Consider the following 19,083-nt stretch of genomic DNA (forward strand, 5'->3'; position numbering starts at 1 on the left):
ATTCAGATCCTGGCTGTAGCATTCTAGAGCCTTGTGACCTTGGGGCTGGGGCAGGGGGAGCTGTTTTACTTTTCTCACAGGATTTTTTGAAGAATAAATTAGGTATGACATATGTAGGTTAATTTTTATAGTGTCTGGCACGCATTTGGTGCTTAATGAACCTTAATTTCCTTCCTTCTTGTTTTTTTCTCATTAATGACATAATAAACTCTTCAAAAGAGATGGAAAATACCATAAAGCTATTAACAAAAGCACAATGTATTCAATAACTAGACAGTTGAAGAGCTTACAGTGTGATAGTTTCAGAAATAATCCTGCTACGGTATACAAAGTGAGAATATTCCTTAGAGCAAAACAAAGAACTATGGTATTTCACTTCTGATGATAGGAAGAGGTGGGTATCAATCCTCACTGTTCTGTATGAACCAGTTGTTAGTCAGCAGTAACATTGTTGTCTAAGTATAGTTTAGAAAATTCTCCACAGGTTCAACCTGAATAGTTTTTTTAAAGCTTTGTTATAGATAAATTGCTGTGTTTTTTTGTTTGTTTGTTTGTTTTGTTTTTGCGGTACACGGGCCTTTCACTGCTGTGGCCTCTCCCGTTGCGGAGCACAGGCTTCGACGCGTAGGCTCAGCGGCCATGGCTCACGGGCCCAGCCGCTCCACGGCATGTGGGATCTTCCCGGACCGGTGCACGAACCCGTGTCCCCTGAATTGGCAGGTGGACTCTCAACCACTGTGCCACCAGGGAAGCCCAAATTGCTGTTTTTATTCATCATAGCTGTCAATATTAAGAAATAAAATTAGGATTTCAGGATAAGTCTTGTATTAGGAAATTAATATGTAAAATGAGATACCTTAATTTCAGAGGCTATATTTCAGTGACATAAGATAATTAGGGAAAATAGACATCAACATAAAATTCTCAGAGCAGTTAATAATTGTATTCTTCTTACACGTTTGTTAGACATACAATAGAAAATACAGACATCTGCTTTTCCCTGTTTTACAGAGGAGGTATCACAAGCTTAAAGAGGAAGATTGATTGATATCAGCTGGTGAGGTGGCAAAGTAGGGTCTCGTCCTAAATACATTGGACTTGAGAAGCACAAACATTGCTGTCTCTGGTAATGCTGCATCTGATGTTTTCATACAAGGAAGCAATTTTTAAAAACACAAATTCAAAAATATACATGCACCCCAGTGTTCACAATAGCGTTATGTATAATAGTCAAGGTACGGAGGCAACCCAAGTGTCCATCAACAGATGATGAATGGATAAAGAAGCTGTGGAATGTATATACAATGGAATACTACTCAGCCATAAAAAACAATAAAATTCTGCCATTTGCAGCAACTCAGATGGACCTAGAGAGTATTATGCTTAGTGAAATAAGTCAGACAGAGGAAGACAGATACTATATGTTATCACTTACGTGTGGAATCTAAAAAATAAATAAATGTCTATAACAAAACAAACAGACTCACAGGTATAGAAGACAAATTAGTGGTTACTGGTGGGGAGAGGGAAAAGGGGAGGGGCAAGATAGGGTTATGGGATTAAGAGGTATAAACTACTGTGTATAAAATAGATGAGCAGCAAGGATAGATTGTACAGCACAGGGAAATGTAGCCATTATTTTATAATAACTAGGTGGAGTATAATCTATAAAAATACTGAACCGTGATGCTGTACACCTGAAACTAATATAATACTATAAATCAATTATGCTTCAATACAAAAAAAGGAAACAATTTCTTTGAAGGGCTGAGAGGTTTGGATAGGTATCAAATGTTCCTGTTAGTTCATTTGTTTCCTTATTTAGTCATATTTCTCAAAGGAATACATTTGATACCATGTATAGCTGGCTATGTTTCTTATAGTCTTTCTCTTGAGTCACAACCCTTCAAGAATGCCACATAGTGAAAAACAGTTTGGGATAGATTTTCGTGTGGTAGAAAATGAGTGTGCTTTGGGAAACCACTCTGCTCGTGTGACTCTGAGTCAGCAGCAGGCTCTCAGCTGGGAGCCTGCACTTACGGTTTGGCATGAGCACCTCTTTTCTTGAGTATCTACTAGTAATAAAAATTTCAATATTAATGCCATTTCAGTGCTTTTTATAAATGTATGAAATCCCTTAAAATTAAGCCCTCTGAGTTCATTTCCACCCTGATATACATATTTTCCTTTATTCTATATGATCTTTTTTCTAAAAAGCTAAAAAAATATGTTGGAATATGTTGTTCTTTCATACCCGTATCCGATTTTTTACCTTGTAGATTGGTCAGTGGTCAGTGTTTTTTTTTGTCTCAGTAGTGTCTATATTTTTAACCTTGTAGTTGTTTGACTTATTATAGGTTTTCTAGGAAATTTTTTGTTGTTTTAAATGAATTTCAGAATGGTTCTCTTTTGACTTTGTCCCTTATCTTAATGGCATCCTATTATTTTCCTTATCTAATTTAGTGTATTATTGTCATCCTTGCACTACAGCATTTGTTGTAAGAGGTAATCTGAGCGGCATTGTGTTTCCCTATTCTCTTGCTTGGCTAAATGACTGTGAGAGAGGCAGTGGACTCCAGGCTCCAGGAGGGCAGAGACCATGTCAGCTTTACTCACTGTACACTGTGTCTTGCACAGCAGGTGATACATAGTAGGCACGCAGTACAGAAGTACACGAGGGTGTGTCTAAGCACAGATAGAGCAGAAGGAACCTTGGGGTCATAGGTCACTGTAGCCTGAGTCATCAGCGTATTGTTTGGGGTGTGGAGCACAAGAAAAGGAGGAGAGGGAAGATTCAGCCAGGATTTTAGAAGTATGTGGAGAAACGAGTAATAGTGATAACAGTATTTTTTTTCTTTTTTAGCATTTTAACCTTTTATTTTTAATTTTTATTTTTTTATACAGCAGGTTCTTATTAGTCATCAGTTTTGTACACATCTCAGTGTATACATGTCAATCCCAATCTCCCAATTCATTCCACCCCCACCTCCACCCCACGCCACTTTCCCCCTCTTGGTGTCCATACATTTGTTCTTTACATCTGTGTCTCTACTTCTGCCCTGCAAACTGGTTCATCTGTACCATTTTTCTAGGTTCCACATACATGCGTTAATATACGTTATTTGTTTATCTCTTTCTGACTTACTTCACTCTGTATGACAGTCTCTAGATCCATCCACGTCTCTACAAATGACCCAATTTCATTCTTTTTCACGGCTGAGTAACATTCCATTGTATATATGTACCATATCTTCTTTATCCATTAGTCTGTTGATGGACACTTAGGTTGCTTCCATGAACTGACTATTGTAAATAGTGCTGCAGTGAACATTGGGGTGCATGTGTCTTCTTGAGTTATGGTTTTCTCTGGGTATATGCCCAGTAGTGTGATTGCTGGATCATATGGTAATTCTATTTTTAGTTTTTTAAGAAACCTCCATACTGTTCTCCATAGTGGCTGTATCAATTTACATTCCCACCAACAGTGCAAGAGGCTTCCCTTTTCTCCACACCCTCTTGAGTATTTGTTGTTTGTAGATTTTCTATTGATACCCATTCTAACTGGTGTGAGGTGATACCTCATTGTAGTTTTGATTTGCATTTCTCTAATAATTAGTGATGTTGAACATCTTTTCATGTGCTTCTTGGCCATTTGTATGTCTTCTTTGGAGAAATGTCTATTTAGGTCTTCTGCCCATTTTTGGATTGGGATTTTTTTTTTTTTAATCTTGAGCTGCATGAGCTGTTTATGTATTTTGGAGATTAATCCTTTGTCCGTTGATTTGTTTGAAAATATTTTCTCCCATTCTGAGGGTTGTCTTTTCGTCTTGTTTATGGTTTCCTTTGCTGTGCAAAAGCTTTGAAGTTTCATTAGGTCCCATTTGTTTATTTTTGTTTTTATTTCCATTACTCTAGGAGGTGTCTCAGAAAGGATCTTGCTGTGATTTATGTCAAAGAGTGTTCTTCCTATGTTTTTCTGTAAGAGTTTTATAGTGTCTGGTCTTACATTTAGGTCTCTAATCCATTTTGAGTTTATTTTTGTGTATGGTGTTAGGGAGGGTTCTAATTTCATTCTTTTACATGTAGCTGTCCAGTTTTCCCAGTACCACTTACTGAAGAGACTGTCTTTTCTCTATTGTATATCCTTGCCTCCTTTGTCATAGATTAGTTGACCATAGGTGTGTGGGTTTATCTCTGGGCTTTCTATCCTGTTCCATTGATCTATGTTTCTGTTTTTGTGCCAGTACCATATTGTCTTGGTTACTGTAGCTTTGTAGTACAGTCTGAAGTCTGGGAGTCTGATTCTTCCAGCTCCATTTTTTTTCCCTCAAGACTGCTTTGGCTATTCGGGGTCTTTTGTGTCTCCATACAAATTTTAAGATTTTTTGTTCTAGTTCCGTAAAAAATGCCATTGGTAATTTGATAGCGATAGCATTGCATCTGTAGATTGCTTTGGGTAGTATAGTCATTTTCACAATATTGATTCTTCCAATTCAGGAACATGGTATATCACTCCATCTGTTGATATCATCTTTAATTTCTTTCATCAGTGTCTTCTTATAGTTTTCTGAGTACAGGTCTTTTACCTCCTTAGGTAGGTTTATTCCTAGGTATTTTATTCTTTTTGTTGCAGTGGTAAATGGGAGAGTTCCCTTAATTTCTTTTTCAGATTTTTCATCATTAGTGTATAGGAATGCAAGAGATTTCTGTGCATTAATTTTGTATCCTGCAACTTTACCAAATTCGTTGATTAGCTCTAGTAGTTTTCTGGTGGCATCTTTAGGATTCTGTTTTTTTTTTTTTTTACGGTACGCGGGTCTCTCACTGCTGTGGCCTCTCCCGCTGTGGAGTACAGGCTCCAGACACGCAGGCTCAGCAGCCACGGCTCACCGGCCCAGCTCTGCGGCATGTGGGATCTTCCCGGACCGGGGCACGAACCCGTGTCCCCTGCATCGGCAGGCGGACTCTTAACCACTGTGCCACCAGGGAAGCCCAGGATTCTTTATGTATAGTATCATGTCATCTGCAGTGACAGTTTTACTTCTTCTTTTCCAATTTGTATTCCTCTTATTTCTTTTTCTTCTCTGATTGCCATGGCTAGGACTTCCAAAACTTCGTTGAATAATAGTGGCTAGAGTGGACATCCTTGTCTTGTTCCTGATCTTAGAGGAAATGCTTTCAGTTTTTCACCATTGAGAATGATGTTTGCTGTGGGTTTGTTGTATATGGCCTTTATTATGTTGAGGTAGGTTTCCTCTATGCCCACTTTCTGGCGAGTTTTTATCATAAATAGGTGTTGAATTTTGTCAAAAACTTTTTCTGCATCTATTGAGATGATCATATGGTTTTTATCCTTCAGTTTGTTAATATGGTGTATCACATTGATTGATCTGCGTACACTGAAGAATCCTTGCATCCCTGGAATAAATCCCACTTCATCATGATGTTTTAATGTGTTGTTGGATTCCGTTTGCTAGTATTTTCTTCAGGATTTTTGCATCTGTATTCATCAGTTATATTGGTCTGTAATTTTCTTTATTCTTTTTTTTTTCTTTTTGATGGTATGTGGGCCTCTCACTGTTGTGGCCTCGCCTGTTGCGGAGCACAGGCTCTGGACTTGCAGGCTCAGCGGCCATGGCTCATGGGCCCAGCCGCTCCGCGGCATGCGGGATATTCCCGGACCGGGGCACGAACCTGTGTCCCCCGCATTGGCAGGCGGACTCTCAACCACTGCGCCACCAGGGAAGCCCTGTAATTTTCTTTTTGTGTAGTATCTTTGTCTGGTTTTGGTATCAGGGTGATGGTGGCCTCATAGAATGAGTTTGGGAGTGTTCCTTCCTCTGCAATTTTTTGGAAGAGTTTGAGAAGGATGGTGTTAGCTCTTCTCTAAATGTTTGATACAATTCACCTTTGAAGCCATCTGGTCCTGGACTTTTGTTTGTTGGAAGATTTTTAATCACAGTTTCAATTTCATTACTTGTGATTGGCGTGTTCATATATTCTGTTTCTTCCTGGTTCAGTCTTGGAAGGTTATACCTTTCTAAGAATTTGTTTGTTTCTTCCAGGTTGTCCATTTTATTGGCATAGAGTTGCTTGTAGTACTCTCTTAGGATGCTTTGTATTTCTGTGGTGTCTGTTGTAACTTCTCCTTTTCCATTTCTAATTTTATTGATTTGAGTCCTCTCCCTCTTTTTCTTGATGAGTCTGGCTAATGGTTTATCAATTTTGTTTATCTTCTCAAAGCACCAGTTTTTAATTGTATAGATCTTTGCTGTTGTTTTCATTGTTTCTGTTTCATTTATTTCTGCTCTGCTTTTTATGATTTCTTTCCTTCTGCTAACTTTGGGTTTTGTTTGTTCTTCCTTCTCTAGTTCCTTTAGGTGTAAGTTTAGATTGTTTATTTGAGATTTTTCTTGTGTCTTGAGGTAGGCTTGTATTGCTCTAAATTTCCCTCTTAGAACTGCTTTTGCTGCATCCCATAGGTTTTGGATTGTCGTGTGTTCATTGTCATTTGTCTCTACGTATTTTTTGATTTCCTCTTTGATTTCTAGAGTGAACTCTTGGTTGTTTAGTAACATATTGTTTAGCCTCCATGTGTTTGTGTTTCTTATGTTTTTTTTCCCTGTAATTCATTTCTAATCTCATAGTGTTGTGGTCAGAAGAGATGCTTGATATGATTTCACTTTTCTTAAATTTACTGACGCTTGATTTTGTGACCCAAGATGTGATCTATCCTGGAGAATGTTCCGTGCACACTTGAGAAGAAAGTGTAATCTGCTGTTTTTGGATGGAATGTCGTATAAATATCAATTAAATCTCACTGGTCTAGTGTATCATTTAAAACTTGTGTTTCCTTATTAATTTGATGATCTGTCCATTGGTGTAAATGAGGTGTTAAAGTCCCCCACTATTATTGTGTTACTGTCGATTTCATGTTTTATAGCTGTTAGCAGTTTCTTTATGTATTGAGGTGCTTCTATGTTGGGTGTATATATATTTATAATTGTTAAGTCTTCTTCTTGGATTAATCCCTTGATCATTATGTAGTGTCATTCCTTGTCTCTTGTAACATTCTTTATTTTAAAGTTTATTTTATCTGTATGAGTATTGCTACTCCAGCTTTCTTGATTTCCATTTGCACGGAATATCTTTTTCCGTCCCCTCACTTTCAGTCTGTATGTGTCCCTAGGTCTGAAGTGGGTCTCTTGTAGACAGCATATATATGGGTCTTTTTTTTGTATCTATTCAGCAAGCCTGTGTCTTTTGGTTGGAGCATTTAATCCCTTCATGTTTAAGGTAATTATCGATATGTATGTTCCTATGACCATTTTCTTAATTGTTTCGGGTTTTTTTTTTTTTGCGGTACGCGGGCCTCTCACTGTTGTGGCCTCTTCTGTTGTGGAGCAACAGGCTCTGGACGCGCAGGCTCAGTGGCCACGGCTTACGGGTGCAGCCGCTCTGCAGCATGTGGGATCTTCCTGGACCGGGGCACGAACCCGTGTCCCCTGCATTGGCAGGCGGACTCTCAACCACTGCGCCACCAGGGAAGCCCTGGGTTTGTTTTTGTAGGTCCTTTTCTTTTCTTGTGTTTCCCACTAAGAGAAGTTCCTTTAGCATTTGTTGTATAGCTGGTTTGGTGGTGCTGAATTCTCTTAGCTTTTGCTTGTCTGTAAAGCTTTTGATTTCTCCATCGAATCTGAATGAGATCCTTGCAGGGTAGAGTAATCTTGCTTGTAGGTTCTTCCCTTTATTCACTTTAAGTATATCATGCCACTCCCTTCTGGCTTGTAGAGTTTCTGCTGAGAAATCAGTTGTTAACCTTATGGGAGTTCCCTTGTATGTTATTTGTCGTTTTTCCCTTGCTGCTTTCAATTATTTTTCTTTGTCTTTAATTTTTACCAATTTGATTACTATGTGTCTCGGCGTGTTTCTCCTTGGGTTTATCCTGTATGCGACTTGCTGCGCATCCTGGACTTGCGTGGCTATTTCCTTTCCCATGTTAGGGAAGTTTTCGACTATAATCTCTTAAAATATTTTCTTGGGTCCTTTCTCTCTCTTTTCTCCTTCTGGGACCCCTATAATGTGAGTGTTGTTGCGTTTAATATTTTTCCAGAGGTCTCTTAGGATGTCTTCATTTCTTTTCATTCTTTTTTCTTTATTCTGTTCCGCAGCAGTGAATTCCACCATTCCATCTTCCAGGTCACTTATCTGTTCTTCTGCCTCAGTTATTCTGCTATTGATTCCTTCTAGTGTAGTTTTCATTTCAGTTATTGTATTTCTCATCTCTGTTTGTTTGTTCTTTAATTCTTCTAGGTCTTTGTTAAACATTTCTTGCATCTTCTCTATCTTTGCCTCCATTCTTTTTCCGAGGTCCTGCATCATCTTCATTATCATTATTCTGATTTCTTTTTCTGGAAGGTTGCCTGTCTCCACTTTATTTAGTTGTTTTTCTGGGGTTTTATCTTTTTCCTGCATCTGGTACATAGCCCTCTGCCTTTTCATCTTGTCTATCTTTCTGTGAATGTAGTTTTTGTTCCACAGCCTGCAGGATTGTAGTTCTTCTTGCTTCTGCCGTCTGCCCTCTGGCGGATAGGCTGTCTCAGAGGCTTGTGCAAGTTTCCTGATGGGAGGGACTGGTGGTGGATAGAGCTGGTTGTTTTCTGGTGGGTAGAGCTCAGTAAAACTTTAATCCACTTGACTGTTGATGGGTGGGGCTGGGTCCCTCCCTGTTGGTTATTTGGCCTGAGGCGACCCAACACTGGAGCCTAGCCGGGCTCTTTGGTGGAGCTAATGGCGGACTCTGGTAGGGCTCATGCCAAGGAGTACTTTCCAGAACTTCTGCTGCCAGTGTCCTTGTCCTCACAGCCACCCCTGCCTCTGCAGGAGACCCTTCCAACACTAGCAGGTATGTCTGGTTCAGTCTCGTATGGGGTCACTGCTCCTTCCCCTGGGTCCCGATGAGCACACTACTTTGTGTGTGCCCTCCAAGAATGGAGTCTCTGTTTCCCCCAGTTCTCTCGAAGTCTTGCAGTCAAATCCTGCTAGCCTTCAAAGTCTGATTCTCTTGGAATTCCTCCTCTGTTCCAGACCCCCAGGTTGGGAAGCCTGATGTGGGGCTCAGAACCTTCACTCCAGTGGATGGACTTCTGTGGTATGAGTGTTCTCCAGTTTGTGAGTCACCCACCCAGCAGCGATGGGATTTGATTTTATTGTGATTGCGCCCCTCCTCCCATCTCATTGTGGCTACTCCTTTGTCTCTGGATGTGGGGTATCTCTTTTGGTGAGTTCCAGTGTCTTCCTGTCGATGATTGTTCAGCAGTTAGTCGTGATTCCTGTGCTCTCACAAGAGGGAGTGAGAGCACGTCCTTCTACTCTGCCATCTTGAACTCTGTGTGAAATTGAAATACTTCCAGTTGGAATCAGTTCTAAAACTGACTTGAGAGCGACCCCTCTTTAAGTCAGTTTCTGATTCATGAACCAACTCACCCAAGCTCAAGTTGACTTTGATGTTTAAAGAACTGTGATCCTTTTGAAGGTAGGGATTGTATTTTATTGATTTGACCAGGGACTAGTATCATACCTGATCCTGGTGAGCTGTCAGTAAAGTTCTGTTGAATACATGAATGAACAGAATATTATCAGAGGTTTAAAGAATATTTGAATAGGTTCAGAGCTCGATTCCCTTTTGTCTGTGTAAATACTATGAGATAAGTCCCAGAAAATTATTCAGGCAGAGTATCTCTTAAAACATCGTTTATGACAATAGCAATAACTACCCCGAAACACTCGTCATGAGCCTTAAGTGTACTGTTGTTTAACATAAGAATTATGCACGTCATGCTTTGCCAGTTTGAACTAAGACAGTGGGAAAATGATAGTGACATACTGGGCTGACAAGGAGGCAGTAAAATTGTTATCCTCATACATTGTTGGGGGTTTATAAAATGGTTAATCCTTTTAGAAAGCATTTAAAAGTATAAGAACCATCAAAACGTGTATAGTTTTGACTCAGTGTTATAATTTTTAGAATCTGATGAAGTAGTCCAAAGTAAGGCACTAGCTATACATAGAAAGATGTTAATTGTAGAATTATTTATCCAATTGAAGAATATTATAGTGTTAAACCTCAAGTAAGTTAATTATCTCTCTGCCTCAGTTTTCTTTTCTGTAAAATGGAGATAAAACAGTACCTTTCTCAAGTTGTTGTGAGAAATAAATGAAATTATATGTATATTAAAGTAGTATCTGGCATATATAAAGCACGCAAATTTAGCTGCTACTGCTGTTGTGTTTTATTATTATTGATGAGTAGTTCTGTCATTTCTTGGAGTCCTTTATGTCATTATGCTAGGCATTATGTTGGGTGAATGAGAGATAAGTAAATAAAAGTTGTGGTTCTTGTTTACAGGAAACTTAAAGTTCATCTGGTGGTGAATGTAATATATTTATAAATATTTTAATTACAGATCAGTATGTGTTAAGTGACACAAGAAAGTTACAAAGTACTGTGAGTGCTCTAATACAAGGAAGATTGCAGATTGCTTTGGCTTTGTTGCGATGGAGAAGTGACATTTTCACTGAGCTTTGAAGGATAAATAGGATTTTGAGAAGTAAAACTATGAGATGGTATTTCATGGGGTACATGAGCAAAGACAGAGATTGGAAAATAGATCATCTATGTGTGTAGTGGAATAGAATTTGGAGTAATAAAGCAGAGGAGAGAGGAAGAGTCCCCATGTTGGAATGGTTTGAATGCCAAGTTGAGTTTTTATTTTATTCATGTGACATTGCTAAGTGATGGCTTTTGTGACCTGATTAGAGCTATGTTTTAGGAAGATTGAATAACTGCAGAATGATTTGCTGGAGGAAGAAGAAATGGGAAGTGGGAAGACTATTTTTTCCTCCCCTCCCCTCCCCTCCCATCTCCTCCCCTCCCCTCCCCTCCCCTCCCATCTCCTCCCCTCCCCTCCCATCTCCTTCCCTCTCCCTCCCCTCCCCCTCCCCTCCCCTCCCCTCCCTTCCCTCCCTTCCCTTCCCTCCCTTCCCTTCCCTTCCCCTCCCTTCCTCTCCCCTCCCTTCCCCTCCCCTCCCTCCTTCCTTCCTTCCTTCCATCAAAAAATATTTGTTGTTCACTCCTGTGCGGTGTGTTATGTTTTGTATTGAGGATAGTAAACTTTATCATATTTATTGCTTGACCTGTGATTGTTAGTGGTGTTTCAGAACGTAGATGATGAAGATTGAAACTAGTGTGGTGTTTGTAGGAATGAAATATTAGATGTCAAATGCTTACAGAGGTGGCATGGCAGGCTTGATAATTTTGTATGTGGGGTAAGGGAGAGAGGTCCAAGTTAAAGACAACTTTTAGGTTTTAAACTTGAGTGACTTGGGGACTTACTGCACTTCTTGTTCCTAATGCACATTGGGAAATAAAGAGGGTGTGCTAGTGTATGTGGACAAGTGGGATTTTATATATGATTTATTTCGTTTGCATTGCCAGTGGAAAACTCAGTTGATTCCTTTTAGGAAGCAGTTAACAATGGGGAACTGGGACTTGAGGAGTAGGGAATAGGGGTGGCCAGAGATGTTAAGAATATAGATTTGTAATCATGTCTACAGAAGTGGTAGATAAAGCCTGAAGTGAATGAAACTGTCATGGGAGAATGTGGGTTTGTGTGTGCTCTTAGTAGGGGTGGGTCTGGAGCTGAATACTCTTCATTTTAAAAGAGTCACTTTATTCCTTAAAAAAATTATATATGCCCATTATAAAAAACCTGGTGGTATGGAGGGTATATCCAAAATCTTACTACTCAAAAGTAACTCATTAATATTCAGGAAGATCAGTCTAGACTTCTTTTTACGCATATTTGTAGGTAGTTAGAAATAATTTTGGAAATTACTATTTATTGAACAGTGTATTTTATTTCATACCATGACTGTCTTTAACAGTCCAAATCTCTCAGTTGTTTGTTTGTGATATGGAGTTCCTACAGCTGTAGCCCTGTATAGGGCTGGGAGGAGGTACACTCTTGGTGTGTTGCAAGAGCTTGCCTTGAGGGGCAGTGATCAAGGGAGGTGACAGGAATGTGACACATGGTGGAACTAGTTGGCCTCAGGGTTCCAAGTAGAGCTGTGGTATGGTAGATTAAAGATGACTGCACATTCTTTGCTGCTCTTTAAAGGAGGCATTTAAATTATACTAAGAAAAACTTTTTTCTGTCACATCATTAAAAACAGTTACTTCTGGTAGCACTTAGTGAATTTAAGTGGTATTTCAGGGTTAATTTGTATTATTAATATTATAAAAGCTAGATTGCTACTATTGCAATTCCTGTCTTTAAGGTATATCGCATAGATATATTTTCAAGAATATATTATTCATATATAGAAAATGTAAAATTAAAATCTGTAAAGAAATATTTTATGAACTTAATGGTGTCCAGTTATTTCCACTTGTATCATGCTGTTATATGCTCCCTTCTGAGTAGGGAAGAGTTTGATCTTGTTGACTAGCTATAAATGGGGAGAATGTGCCTACAAGAATTAAACAACTTGGTTTAGGTATTGATATTTGATGGGGTTGGTAATCTGAAAGTCATATCTTAAGATAGTAATCTCAATTAGTATAACTGGCAAGTGGGACCTGCATCTTTAAAAACTTAAGTTTTATGCCCAGAATTAATTCTACAAACATTTTATGTGCAGGTGATATGTAGGAAATGAAGATTACAAAAAACAGTCCCTGCCCTGGAATTTATATAGTCTGAGAGGTGAGAGAAGAAATTTGTACGAACAAGGCAGAATGATTGTTGCCTGAAAAACTATAAAATGCTGTGGAGTCTCCAAGAGGGAAAAATCTATTTTAAAAAAAATTGTGTATGTCTTGTAAGTTTTTGGGAAAAAAATTTCAGGAAGAGTGGCATTTGAGTTGGATTTTAGAGAGATGGCTTGGTGTCAACAGGCTGAGCCTGGTTTGATGGATTAATGTGAGAACAACACAGGTGGAATAGTATGGAACATATTTGGAAAATGGCCAGTAGTGTGTGTTGGCAGTAATGTGGGGAATGAGGAGGATTAATTGGAGATGATGTTAAGGCTGATGTGCTAAGGAGTTTGTACTCTATTTTGTAGGCATTTGAAAACACTTGGAGGTATTTTATTTGAGCAGGAACTGATATCATTCAATTTGTATTTTAGGAAGGTTTCCTAGAGGGACTAAGAGATAATTAATGGTAGGTAGGAGCATGAAATGTGGAGCCTTCAGTACAGGGACACCTCCTGGCTCTGTCACTCTTGGTAATCTGATCAATCATGGGTTTACTCATCTGCAAAGTGGTGGTAATGATAGTACTTAGAGAGCTGTCGTGAGGCATAAATGACATTATGCAGTGGAGTGCTTACTACAGGGTTAACACAGTAAATGCTCACAAAAAATATTTGCTACAGAAGACTATGATTTTGGAAAAGGGCAAAAGCTAGAGGTAGAAAGAACACACAGGAAAGAGGAAAGTCAGTCTGTACTAACCAACAAGGTAGTATAATATGCTGGGGCTTTTAAAAATTATGGAGATAACATTTTATTGCACTATTGAAAAGTCTTAATTGTGTTTGTTAGCTATATGTGTGCATGTGTTTAAAATAAGTTCTCTGAAAAGGCAGCTGGTTATATTAAATCTCGCCTGTCTTTGTATCAGAGTGACCTTAAGCCTGCATGAACGCACGGGTTAGTGACTTTTGTAGGTACGTGGTGTTGGCGGAACAGGAGATGATTAGTAAACCCAGCTGCCTGGGAAGTCATTGACTGAAGAAAGACCATCGCTGAAGTTTTCACTCAGTGCTTCCTCACTGTGCAACTTTTTTTCTTACTGGGTCATGAGAAATGAGAAGAGGGTGGAAAAGAAAGGACACGAAAGGGCAAAGGCTCCATTACTTGGCTTTGTTGTTAGGAGTTATTCCTGAGAGGGTATAAAAGTTAGAAGGAAGAATCCTTTAACATAAAGGTGCTCTGTGTCCTCAAAGGGACTGTGAATAAATTCCGTGATTGTTTGGCCTTAAGATGAGAGATTCAGGGTGAATTGATTTTACCTAAGCTTATGGGAAGAGTTAGGATTAGTCAGAACTGTGATTGAGAAAATTGAAAGTTACCTTGAAACATCAAAGTCTTTGGGGTCAAATGCGACTCTGCTTTTTCTCCAGCTCATACCCACTGTATCAGCAAACTCTGTTGTCCCTACCCTCAAAATGGATCTTGGCTTGGGGCATTTCTCACTTCCTCCATTGCTCCCACCCTAGCTCAAAATCACCATTACCTCCTTGACTAGACCAAGGCAACAGCCCTAAACTGGTCTCCTTGTTTGATTTGTGTCCAGCTCAGTACTAGTCTTTATATGGCAGCTGGGTTAAACCTCTATAATATAAGCAAGGCCATATTCCTCTTTCACAGAAACCTCAGTAGATTCCTATTTCAGGTGTTCTTAGTACAACTTGGAGAGCCCTGCAATGTCTGGCCCTATTTCTGAAGCCCTTTCTCCTGTCGCTCCACTGATACTCTATTGCTTGGAAAGCCCTGCAAGGTCTGGCCCTATTTCTGAGGCCCTTTCTCCTGTCGCTCCACCGATACTCTATTGCTTGGAAAGCCCTGCAAGGTCTGGCCCTATTTCTGAGGCCCTTTCTCCTGTCGCTCCACCGATACTCTATTGCACACCCTAGCCATCAAGCTGCTCTTGCCCCAGGGTCTTTGCACTTGTGGATCCCCCTGCCCAGATGGGCTTTCCACAGGTACCCACGTAATTCACTCAGTTTATTCAGGTCTCTGTTCACAGGTCACCTCCTCACGGAGGCTTCTCTGGTTACCTACTGTAAAGCAGGCGTTCTCCGTTCCCTTTAACAGGCTTTATGCACTTATCACTACCCAGCAAATACATCTTTTAAGAACATTTGTCTTCCCCATTAGGATATAAACTCCAAGAGAGCAGGGATTTTGTTTTTTGGAGTATTCCTACCAGCTAGGACTTAGTAAAATGGCCAGTAAATATTTGTTTAATGGATGAATGATTTATAAGCAAAAGGGGATTTATATTTCTTTAAATCTGAAATTTACTATTTTCATCAACATTTACTTATTATCAGCTATGTACTGGAGCAGGCAAAATGAAAATATGAAATATTTAAGAAAAGGAACAACTAGGGAACCATAGGATTATAATAGGATATCCACGCAGCTTTTGTTTAAGATCATACTTGGTGGTATAGAGGATATAGTCTTTAGAAGTTTCTTTCCCTCTAGCTGTAAATTATCTTTCTTATGACATTGTGTATGCTAAACTTGAGGGCTGACAAAAATTGTTTGATTCTTACAAGTTATTTAGTAGCTGACTGATTTTGTAACTCTCTGGTTAACAGTGTGGTCTTCATCGTGTGTGATTCTTTTCAGACATACAATTTTTTAGGTCTTATAGTATGTAGAAGTTTTTAATCTTAAAGTGAACTTCAGCTCTAGATCTTTTTGACAAAGTTTCAAACTCTCAGTTCCAAATATCAGAGAACTATGTTGAATTTAAATGGCTATTTAAATTCCATTTAAAGTGAGGGACTTCCCTGGTGGGGCAGTGGTTAAGAATCCGCCTGCCAGTGCAGGGGACACGGGTCCGAGCCCTGGTCCGGGAAGATCCCACATGCCATGGAGCAACTAAGCCTGTGCGCCACAACTACTGAGCCTGTGCTCTAGAGCCCGCAAGCCACAACTACTGAGCCCACGTGCCACAACTACTGAAGCCTGCGTGCCTAGAGCCAATGCTCTGCGACAGGAGAAGCCCCCGCAATGAGAACTCTGCACACCACAACGAAGAGTAGCCCCTGCTCGCTGCAACTACAGAAAGGCTGTGCGCAGTAACGAAGACCCAGCGCAGCCAAAGATAATAAAATGCATAAACTTATAAAAAAAAAATAAATAAAGGGATGAATGAACGGCTAAGTGAAAAACAAACGTTGCAAACACCAGAACGCTCTTTGGGATCATTAGGAAACCCAGCATGCCTTAGTGTATAAAACTAATGTAAGTCATACTTAAATTTGAATTCTTTCTTACTAGTATTATAATTTTGCACAAATTTTTTAACCTTTCTTGAGCCTGTTTACCTAATGAGTAAAATGGGTATAAAATTATCTAGCTACCATACAGGGTTGATGTATGAATTAAGAAGGTATTTGTATCATATAGTTTGTACGTAATAAATGGTAGATAATATTATATAATAGTATATGCATGGGGTGCTGTGAGTGCATATGTTTTTGTATTTTGATAGTTGTGATGTTTCTAATTTTCCAAAGCTATTCGACAGTATTAACTAACATATTTTAAATCTATCCAGTTGTCATGAAATCCAGTCAGTTTGTTTTACGCTTTTTATTTTAAAAAGCAGGTATATTTTGAATTAATGCGTTATTTAAAATAATATTAGATAGGGAGGGTGGAAGAGAGATGCAAGAGGGAGTAGATATGGGGATATATGTATATGTATAGCTGATTCACTTTGTTATACAGCAGAAACTAACACACCATTGTAAAGCAATTAGATTCCAATAAAGATGTTAAAGAAAAATAAAAAATAATATAGTATTAGAAGTTATGAACATGAGAAAGTGACATAATTTCTGCTTTTAGAGATTAAAACATATTTAGGATCAATATTTTTGAAGCTCTGTAACTGTTTTTTAGTATATTTATTTATTTATTTACTTGGCACAACCAATTCCGGTTCCAGGTCAGAAGAATATTGATCAACAGATTAAAACGCGGCCAAGAAAAAACAAGAAAGATGGAAAGGAAAGCGCTGAGGAAATAGACAGACATGTTGAATGCAGGCGTTCAGGGCCTCCAAGGAGATCACTGAGTCCATGGAGGTCCCCAAGAAGATCCAGAAGTAGAAACCATCATCGGGAGGGCCATGGGTCTTCTAGTTTTGACCGAGAATTAGAAAGAGAGAAAGAACGCCGGCGACCAGAGCGTGAAGCCAAAGAAAGGGAAAAAGAAAGGCGAAGATCCCGAAATATTGATCGGGGGCTGGAAGGCAGGCACAGCAGGAGTAGGGAAAGACATAGAAGCCGTAGTCGAAGTTGTGATAAGAAAGGGGATAGAAGGGACAGGGATCGGGAAAGAGAGAAAGAAAATGAGAGAGGTAGAAGATGAGATCGTGACTGTGATAAGGAAAGAGGTAATGACTGTGAAAAGGAGAGGTCAAGAGAGCGGTCCAAGGAACGGAGAAGTAGCAGTGAGGTAGAAGAAAAGAAATATAAAGAAGACAAAGCTGATAGGCGGCATAGAGATGACAAAAAAGATTTCAAGAAAGAAAGCATTGGAGTAGAAGTAGAAATGTGGGGAAACGAAGTAGAATCAGTAGCAAAGAGAAATCAAGTAAACATAAAAATGAAAGTAAAGAAAAATCAAACGGAGTAGAAGTGGCAGTCAAGGAAGAACTGACAGTGTTGAAAAATCAAGAAAACGGGAACATAGCCCCAGCAAAGAAAAATCTAGGAAGCGTAGCAGAAGCAAAGAACGTTCCCACAAACGAGATCACAGTGATAGTAAGGACCAGTCTGACAAACGTGATCACCGAAGGAGGCAAAGTACAGAACCAGAGAGCCAAGACAGCATCAAAGCAAAGAGGAGAGTGTGTGAAAATCTTTGGTAAAAGTGGATCACATTGAATCCTATAAATGTTGGATTAAATCTGCTTTTTTTTTTCCTCCCAAGTTGAGATGGTGCAGTAGTTACACATTCTTCAAGCTCCCTGTAGGCTGCATTTTCATTTCCTCTTTTGTGTAGGGAAGTGCCTTTGTAATCCCATTTATTGCATTGATGTTTTCACCCAACTGTTGAGTTTGATACATGATGCACAGATTATTCTTGCATTTTATTGTTTAATTGTTTTTGAGATGTACAGTCTGTACATATGTCCTGAAAATGTTTTAATTCCTTTGGCATGGTTGCCATGTTGGTCAAATTTGTATAAGGCAATAAACTGCCACTAATTCTATTTTTGTTTTGTAGGTGTGGGATTATGGTTTGGGTACTGAAGTTAACATGGCTGCGCTTTTCATAATAGAATGCTAAAAACTTTGAAAATGGATCTTGGATGTCTATTATAGGAGAATTACATGCTTTCAGTGTACATGAAGGCAGCAGTTGTAGGATTCACATTCTTGTCCACTGTATATTATCTTGAAAGGCTCTTGTTAATATGTCAAACCTAATATTCTCCACAGTTAACTTTAGAGAGAATTTAGGAGAAGTTAGTTTCTGATGCAAAGGTTTCAGTTAGGCTGTGATTTGATCAAAAGTCCTTTTGGCATTCTACCTCAAAGGGACACTGTTAGTATGACTAAAATTTATTCACTAAGTTTTCCTTTTTTATTTGAAAAAATACATGACATGTAATCCTTTTCTTGAATTTTTCAGATTTTAAAGTACTGTATAAAAGGAGAAATTAATGTCTAAAGCCTAGCATTCTTGCAGCAGCCCTATACTAACGTGAAATTAGGAGAGGGTGGGGCAGATGGATAGAGAAATAGATGTAAGCCTCAAGCTTCCAAAGCATTTTTATAAATGGAAAACTTAAATTATGAAACAGCTTGATATAGTGTCCTTTTTTAAATTGAAAGCTTTTTTTTATTGATAATGAAGATTGCTGTTTGAGGTTTTAAACTTAATCTAGAACAGAGAAGTATTTAAAGTAATGCTATGCTGCATTATTTAAGATTATCAGCAAATTATTTGATAGATTATTCTTATGACTTGTATTCTGATTACAGAGAAGGATCATGAGTGTGGAATAAATACTGGATTAAATCCTTAAAAAAAAATAAAATTATACTATGGTCATCTCATTGATGTTAGTGTAGGACCAGTAACAGTATGGCTCAGTAAAATAAAATTACGTATTGAAGTTTTCAAGTAGCAGATTCCAGCTTTATTAGATAATCTTTTGATGCTTCTACAAGCTTTTTATGGTTAACATTTTGTGGTGTAGTTTTATTCCTTAGATGCTTTTTTAGCCTTCCATCTCTCAAGTGAGATAATTAGCTTCA

General features: G+C 38.8%; 1 pseudogene; it reads left to right on the forward strand.

The window, feature by feature from the left end:
* The first annotated feature begins 1,912 nt into the window (after positions 1–1,912).
* On the forward strand, positions 1,913–17,674 carry LOC136126455 (pre-mRNA-splicing factor 38B pseudogene; annotated as a pseudogene).
* Positions 17,675–19,083: the final 1,409 nt, after the last annotated feature.

The sequence above is a fragment of the Phocoena phocoena genome, chromosome 8, assembly GCF_963924675.1.
Source record: "Phocoena phocoena chromosome 8, mPhoPho1.1, whole genome shotgun sequence".
In the NCBI taxonomy this organism is placed as follows: Eukaryota; Metazoa; Chordata; class Mammalia; order Artiodactyla; family Phocoenidae; genus Phocoena; species Phocoena phocoena.